This window comes from Halichoerus grypus, chromosome 5 (genome assembly GCF_964656455.1).
Source record: "Halichoerus grypus chromosome 5, mHalGry1.hap1.1, whole genome shotgun sequence".
In the NCBI taxonomy this organism is placed as follows: Eukaryota; Metazoa; Chordata; class Mammalia; order Carnivora; family Phocidae; genus Halichoerus; species Halichoerus grypus.
In genome coordinates, this window is record NC_135716.1 from 89,666,979 (window position 1) to 89,675,131 (window position 8,153).

The 8,153-nt window shown below is 39.8% G+C and overlaps 1 pseudogene; it reads right to left on the reverse strand.

Moving 5' to 3' along the window:
• Positions 1–502: 502 nt before the first annotated feature.
• On the reverse strand, positions 503–1,661 carry LOC118522181 (RNA-binding motif protein, X chromosome-like; annotated as a pseudogene).
• Between the last annotated feature and the right edge of the window lie 6,492 nt (positions 1,662–8,153).

The following is an 8,153-nucleotide window of genomic DNA, read 5'->3' on the forward strand; positions in this document are numbered from 1 at the left end:
ACCTCCATACTATTTTCCAAAGTGGCTGCAAGAGGGTTTCCCTTTCTCCACATGCTTGCCAACACTTGTTTCTTGTGTTGATTTTAGCCATTCTGACAGGTGTGAGGTGATATCTTATTGTAGTTTTGATTTGCATTTCCTGATATTGAGCATCTTTTCATGTGCCAGTTGGCCATTTATGTCTTCTTTGGAAAAATGTCTATTTATGTCTTCTGCCCATTTTTTTTCCCATTTCATGGAAATTTTTACTCCGAAAATTTTAACAATGCAGACATTACATTCAAATGACTTATCTAGTTTTCATCAATTAACATTAGCAATTATGAAATTACTTTGAATACTTTTTTTTTCATCTTATCCATCTTATCCAAAAATTCATGGAGGGCAAGTTAACATATGCCTTTCCCTATTAAAGTAATATTTTTCTTTTATTAGTACTAAAGTAACAGAAAAAAAGTAGTTAAATTTCCTCTTTGACAAAAAATTGGTACAGAACTTATTTTTAATATCTGCTATGGCCTGCTCTTTCAGATAGGTTTCCCCCACGACCTCCTCCGGAAGCCCCACAACTTGAGCTACCATATGATTCACGAGAAGGGTACGCCCTATCCGTAGAGGGTGGAAACCCTCGTTCTTGTCTGCCACCACGCTCATGACTTATGTAGAGATCACTCCGGCTGTTTGAGTAACTTTCCCGACCTCCACCATATCCATCCCATGTGCTGCTATAATCATCATAACGACTGCTTCCACCATAACTCAGAGGGGGCCCACGTGCTGGCTGTGCACCATGGGAGCTACCATAACTCATATGATTCTCTGTAAGAGCCTCCACTTGAATGTTCAGAATAATCTCTATCACGACCACCACCATAGCCATCACAATCACTATATCCTCTAGAGTAATGTTCATCCCGAGAACTCGAATGGCCATAGTAACAGTATGCATAGTCTCTAGATGGTAGAGCATAATCCTTGGTGTCTTGGGAACTTGGATAATCTCTGCTCGAATAACTATCTTTGGTATTGTAACCATCATCTCTTGCTGAAATATAGTCATCTCTCCGGGAAGACACGCTCTTTGCGTGAAGGACCTCTATAATTTTCTCTCCCACCTGATGGTGGCCCTCTTCTTCCAATCCCTCTATTGCTACGCCCGGGAGCAGAAGGAGCAGATCTTTTAGGAGGAGGACTTCCATTTCTTGAAGATGGGCCTCTTTTAACTGGAAAGGGCCCCCTGGAAGAACTCATGTTGAGGTTAAGAGTATATTCTCCATCATCCAAGTGTCCTCCACATGAGGAACACCCCCTTGCTCCTCCACTTCCTCCTCTTCCACATCTCACACTTCTTGGATGGCCTCTGTTTCTTGGATGAGGTGGTGGCTTCCGTCTTCCACCACTTTCAAAAGAGGGTTTGTTGGCTTGCTCCACTTGAATTGCTTTTCCATCCAAAGACTTCCCATTCATATCTTTGGCAGCATCTTTAGCATCAGCAGGGCTCTCAAATGTAATAAAAGCAAAGCCTCTGGACTTGTTTGTTTCCTGATCCTTCATCAAAAGAACTTCCACTATGTGACCATATTTCCCAAATACTGCTTCAAGAGTCTTTTCATATTGAGGCCTCCTATAAACAGCTTCCCAGGTCTATCTGCTTCCACCATTTTGCTGTTAACTGCTTTTTTATCTCCGGCTTTCCTAACGTCTCGCCTCAAGCCTCTGCTAAGCGACCACCAGCTCATCTTCTTCTGCCCATTTTTTAATTGGATTATTAATTTTTGAGGTGAGTTTTAGAAGTTCTTTATATATTTTAGATACTATCCCTTTATCAGATATGTCATTCGCAAATACCTTCCCCCATTCTGAAGGTTGCCTTTTAGTTTTGTTCATTGTTTCCTTCACTGTGCAGAACCTTTTTATTTTGATGTAGTCCCAATAGTTTATTTTTGCTTGTTTCCCTTCCCTCCGGAGACATATCTAGAAAGATGTTGCTACAGCTGATGTCAAAGAAATTACTGCCTGTGTTCTCTTCTAGGAGTTTTATGGTTTCAGGACTCACATTTAGGTCTTTAATCAATTTTGAATTTATTTTTTGTGTGTGGTGTAAGAAAGTGGTTGAGTTTCATTCTTCTGCATGTTACTGTCCAGGTTTCCCAACACCATTTGTTGAAGAGACTGTCTTTTTCCCATTGGATAGTCTTTCTTGCAGATGAAATGATACTCTATATAGAAAACCCAAAAGACTCTACCAAAAAAAAAAAAAAAAATCTGCTAGAACTGATAAAAGAATTCAGTAAAGTCGCAGTATACAAAATCAACATACAGAAATCTGTTGCATCTCTATACACCAATTATGAAGCAGCAGAAAGAGAAATTAAGGCAACAGTCCCATTTACAATTGCACCAAAAACAGTAAGATTCCTAGGAATAAACCTAACCAAAGAGGTGAAAGATCTGTACTCTAAAAACCATAAAAAACTGATGAAAGAAATTGAAGATGACACAAAGAAATAGAAAGACATTCCATGCTCATGGGTTGGAAGAACAAATATTGTTGAAATGTCTATATTACACAAAGCAATCTACATTTAATGCAATCCCATCAAAATACCACCAGCATTTTTCACAGAGCTAGAGCAAACAATCCTAAAATTTGTATGGAACCACAAAAGACTCCAAATAACCAAAGCAACCTTAAAAATGAAAAGCAAAGCTGGAGACATCACAACTCCGTACTTCAAGTTATATTACAAAGCTGTAGTAAACAGAATAGCATGGTACTAGCACAAAAATAGACACATAGATCAATGGAACAGAACAAAAAACCCAAAAATGAACCCACAACTATATGGTCAACTAATCTTCAACAAAGCAGGAAATAATATCCAATGGGAAAAGACTGTCTCTTCATGGAATCTTAGTCATCATCCTAAAATCTGTTGGCACAAAAATTTGTAGGACTTGGCACAGATAGTTCAGTAAACATATGCTAAATAACAATAATAATTGTAACAATAGCAACTAGAAGAACAAATACAAACCTGACTGCTTACCAGGTTCCAGGGACTCTTCTCAATGCTTACCTCATTAAAACCTCATAAAAATGCTAATAAGATAGATGCCTATTATTATTCCTGTGTTACAGGTGAAGAAACATAGTGAATTACTTATTACTTATCACTAAATATTTATCCTTTTATTATTAAATAATTGTTATTTATCTTTTAAATTCTCACTAATAGTTAAGATTTTTTTTTTATATTGGCACTTAGAGTTCTGGTACTCTTTTTGGTGTGTGAGAGTTTTTCCCTACACCAGCCAATTTTCCAACACCAGCAGGATATCCTACAATTCAACTCAACTGTCACACTGTCTGCCTGGAGGTAGCATCAGATTCCACAGGTTAAGGGATCAGTTCTACAAGACTGCTTCTGTCTTGTAGACTTATCATTTGTGCTTCTGACCCACCAGTTACAAAGTGGAGGTTCCAAGGACCCCTCCTTATGTTTGATTAATCTACTAGAGCGACTCACAGAACTCAGAGACACATTTTACTCACAAGATTCTTGGTTTATTATAAAAGGGATATAACTCAGGAAGATGGAAAAGATACATAGAACAAGATATGAGGGAAGGGGCATGGGCTTCCATGCTCTCTCTCTGGGCACCACTCTCCCAGTACCTCCACATATTCACCAGTCCTGAAGCTCTTCCAAACCCTGTCCTTTGCAGTTTTTATGGAGGTTTCATTACAGAAGCATGATTGATTAAATCCATTGGCTCTCGGTGGTTGAACTCCATCTCTAGCTCCTCTCCACTCCCCCAGAGGTCAGAGGGACTGAAAGTTCCAACCCTCTAATCACATAGTTGGCTCTAGGGGCAACCTGCTCCCATCCTTAGGTGCTTTCCCAAGGTCACTCATTAACATAACAAAAGACACTTTTATTGCTCTCTTCACAGGGAATTCCAAGGGTTTTAGGAGCTACATGCCTGGAGAAGAGACAAAGATCAAATACGTATTTCTTATTATAAATCACAATATCACAGCACCCTTGCTCGATCTAAATATCTGGGAGACAATATTTACTATGCAAGAAACGCCAAGGATGAGAGACTCTTAACTACAGGAAACAAACTGAGGGTTGCTGGAGGGGAGGTGGGTGGGGGGATGTGGTAATTGGGTGACAGGCATTAAGGAGGGCACATGATGTGATGGGCACTGGGTGTTATATGCAACTGATGAATTATTGAATTCTACATCTGAAACTAATGATGTACTATATGTTGGCTAATTAAATTTAAATAAAAAAATTTTTAAAAAAGAAAAGAAACGCTAAGCAAAGAGTGGAAATCCTACACATACAACTAGAGTGGGAGTGACTGCATTATTCTCACCTGCTCTGTTGGCTGACTGTACTTTGCTTGGGTCTGACTTAGTTGCAAGTGCAGATTATAATGTCTATATTGATCTCACTTAGCTCTCTACCAGAGTGCTGTATAATTTCACTTGTAAATCAATGTTAAATTGTCATCTTTGGGTACAGTCTTAAAATAACAACAGACTTCCAAGGTAGATGCTGGTGCTTCTTAAGCAGATTTGTGTTTTCTGGTTTTCATGGGTTGCCATCCCCTATGGTAAATGTTTACAAACTGTTTTGCAAGTATTTTATCATCAATTTTCTTGAGAAACAAATTCAGTTTTAATATTTTATTAAACTTGCACTTCCATTTTTTAACTTAACTGCTACTGATGGATTTAGTACAAAATAAGAAAGTATTGCCAAACAATAAAAATAGTTGTAGACTACTGCCATACTGTAAATAACAAAACCACTATAACAAGAGAACTCAGACTGCTCTCTCTACTCTATGACAAGACTGTAAGGCCTATATTTCTTGCACATATTTCAGGTTCACCTACTTAATAATTTCCCATGTTTCTACTGACCTCACTCAAGATGACTTTCTGTCATTTTCTAGTAGTCTTGAGCATCTCTTAAGTCATGGCAAAGGGCACTGGGGTCTATCAACAAACACCTTGTATGCTGTCCTAGGAAAAGGGAGTGTTAGTTACATTGTACCAAGGAGGCTCAGGAAAAGAGAGATAGGTCATCACTAGTGTCTTTTAGATTTTAATATGTATTAAGGTGAGAACTCTGTTTTTTAACTATGTTTCTCACATATTACTAAATGAGAAAAATCTAGGAATAAGAAGTGAAAGTCTACCAAACTCATCCTAGCTTACTTTAATAAAATAACTAAGTGTCATTGAAAAAAAATCTGGAATAAATACTAACCCAGACAGGATGCCGGAACAACAGGTGTCAACTGGGATTATTCTGTGCCACCCAGGTGAATAGTCAGATTCCCTTTAAAGCCCCTTACAATCCCAAGTGACTCCAACATGATGCTAAATGAGTGAGACAACTGCTCATCTCCCTGTAATTTCAAGACCTGATGTCTAGAGTGGTTGAGTCCTGAAGACTGGAGTCTTCCTCATTAATAGTCAACTTCCATTTGTTCTTTCAATATTTATTAAGCACCTGATAAATAAGAGATTACTGAACTAATTCCTTGCCTTCAAGGAACTCACAGTACAGCAGGAGAATCAGGAAAAAAAGCCAACAATTAGAGTACTGCTCACTGTTCTGCCCTGTCACCACTTATTAGTAGGTTGTTCTCCCCATATATTTACACTGGCAGAGTCTTTCTCTCTCATTACTTCTGATATATGCAGGATCCAGCCTAGTACCTGGTGTCAATTTAAGAATTGAATGAAGTGCTACATTAGAGGTAAACCTGGATGACTTGGTATCACAGAGGATAGGCACAAATGAGATAGGAGATCAAAGATGGCTACTCAAGTAAGGAACAAATGAGCTGAACTTGAAGGGCAAGGAGGACTCAGCAAGTTGGGAAGGGCAGGAAGGTGCCTTCCACACAGGAAGAATGATGTGTGTGAATGCACAGACACAAGAAACAGCAGATGCTTGGGGAAGTTATTCTGAATAACGTGGCAACAAGGTGGAGGCATGGCAGGAAATGAGGCTGTGGGTGGGGCTGGCTAAAGCTCGGGAATCTGGATCAACCATAGTCATGAGGTAATCACAGTTGTTGTGGGATGCCACTCAGATTTAAATTGCTTTTCTGAGGATCTGAAGCTCCAGTTATACCCAAGAGTCCCTGGTCCTAAAGAACAGTGATGTGATCAAGAGAGGAATCCAGAATCAACTTGGCTATTAACTCTTGGAAAGAAAGGGATCAGCCCCTTCTCAAGTCCAATGGTAGCAGACCTTTTACAGGAGTCCAAAGGCTCATTCATCTCAGCGCTGCTGTTACATTTGGGTCAGCAATGGTGGAGAGCCTGCTTTCAAGCACTCAACCTCTCCCTGTAAAGAAGTAAATAATTGAAGTAATTAACTACTTAAATCAAAAAGTAATAAAAATGGGTCTGAACTCTTTAGATTTGCTTTTCCAACATATTCCCTGCAAATTGCCTTGACTTTCCAGTTTACTTTGGGCATTTCCATCCCTCCCAAGGAATAACGTTTGGCAGGCTGGGAACAACTAGCTTCACTGGTGATTGCAAGCAGTGGGAATTTCTTATGACTTTGTGTGAAAGATTATATTGGTGTGGAAGAGATGGGGAGGAGGTAGCATAACACAGAGACTGAGAACGTCTGTCTTTTTGACAGTGACTTACTTTGTCCACACTACTTCTGAAATATCTAGCATTTTTTTCCTGGTGTCATCTCTTGCTGAGAATATTCTGGCAGTTCCCTTGTTAGAATTTCCATCTCTGGTGTCTAGCCATTGTTAGGGGATCAATTCCCATAAATTATAATCTCACTATTTTTTTTTAAAGATTTTATTTATTTACTTGAGAGAGAGTGAGAACAAGAGAGATCACAGAGGGAAAGGGAGAAGCAGACTCGCTGCTGAGCAGGGAGCCCGATGTGGGGCTCGATCCCAGGACCCTGGGATCATGACCTGAGCAGAAGGCAGACGCTTGACTGAATGAGCAACCCAGGTGCCCCTACAATCTCACTATTAATGCCACTTCAGCCTCATGTCCCACTACCTCTTACCTTCACTCAACTTCCCCCCAGTCAGACTGACCTAATTATTGTTCTCCAAACATATCCTGCACTGAACCACTTCTATATCTTTGCTCTTATAGTTCTCTCTGCCTGCAGTGCTCACTTCTGGATACAGTTCAAACTCTTTGAAAGTCTCTCTGATCTTTTAGCTAAAAGGAACTCTTCCTCTTCTCAACTCCCATATCAGTTTACCTATGCTTCCTCTTGGTGCTTAACACTTTTCACCTTATATTAGGGCTATTTATATACCAGGCTTATTTTGTAGACCTTTCCTTGAAGTCTGTGCCTCGCCCATGTTTGTATTCCTTATACTTCTATCACAATGCCTGACTCATGGTGGGAAGCCAATGAATGAATGAATGAACTCACGGTGTGTGGGGACCTTCCTCTGCCAAAGAGGTGTGTAAAGCTGATGGCATTTCTGAGCAGAGAGAGTCAAACTACAGTGCCTCTCTCTCCCCAGCTGCTGGCTTATGGGGTACTCAAGTCCCCAGCTGCAGACAGCTGTACCAGTTGGGACCAGCTGAGCTTCTAGCTGCATCCACAGGATGAAAACACTCATACAGGGGTGAAACTTGTCTTACCGATGACTAAGTTTGTCTTAAGTAGTTGCGTCCCTGGGAAATCTATCTGCATTTCTCAGGCTTCTTTCAGGGTGGGCTTCTGGGCATTAGTACCACTTGTTAGCTACAGTCTGCATAAGTGCTCTGGTCTTATTTCTTTGTTCCCTCAGTAAGGGAGGTCCTGCATTTCTAGGCCCTTGGATTTTTTTTGGATTCTCTGCAGATAGTGGCTGGTGTTGTGATGAGCCTAGTGGGAACACCTGTTATGGCAAAGGATTATTATTTACTTTAACTCTGCCCTTTTCTCAAAGAACTTTAGGAAGATTACCAAAAAAAAAAAAAAAAAGAGAGAGAGAGAGAGAGAGACACACACACATAGCACAAAGGTGTTTTTTAAAGTGAAAAAAAAGTAATGTAAAGGAAGAATAGACCTTGAACATTAAGATGATTAATGATTAACATAGAAAATGATTGATATAGAACATGAAGGCCA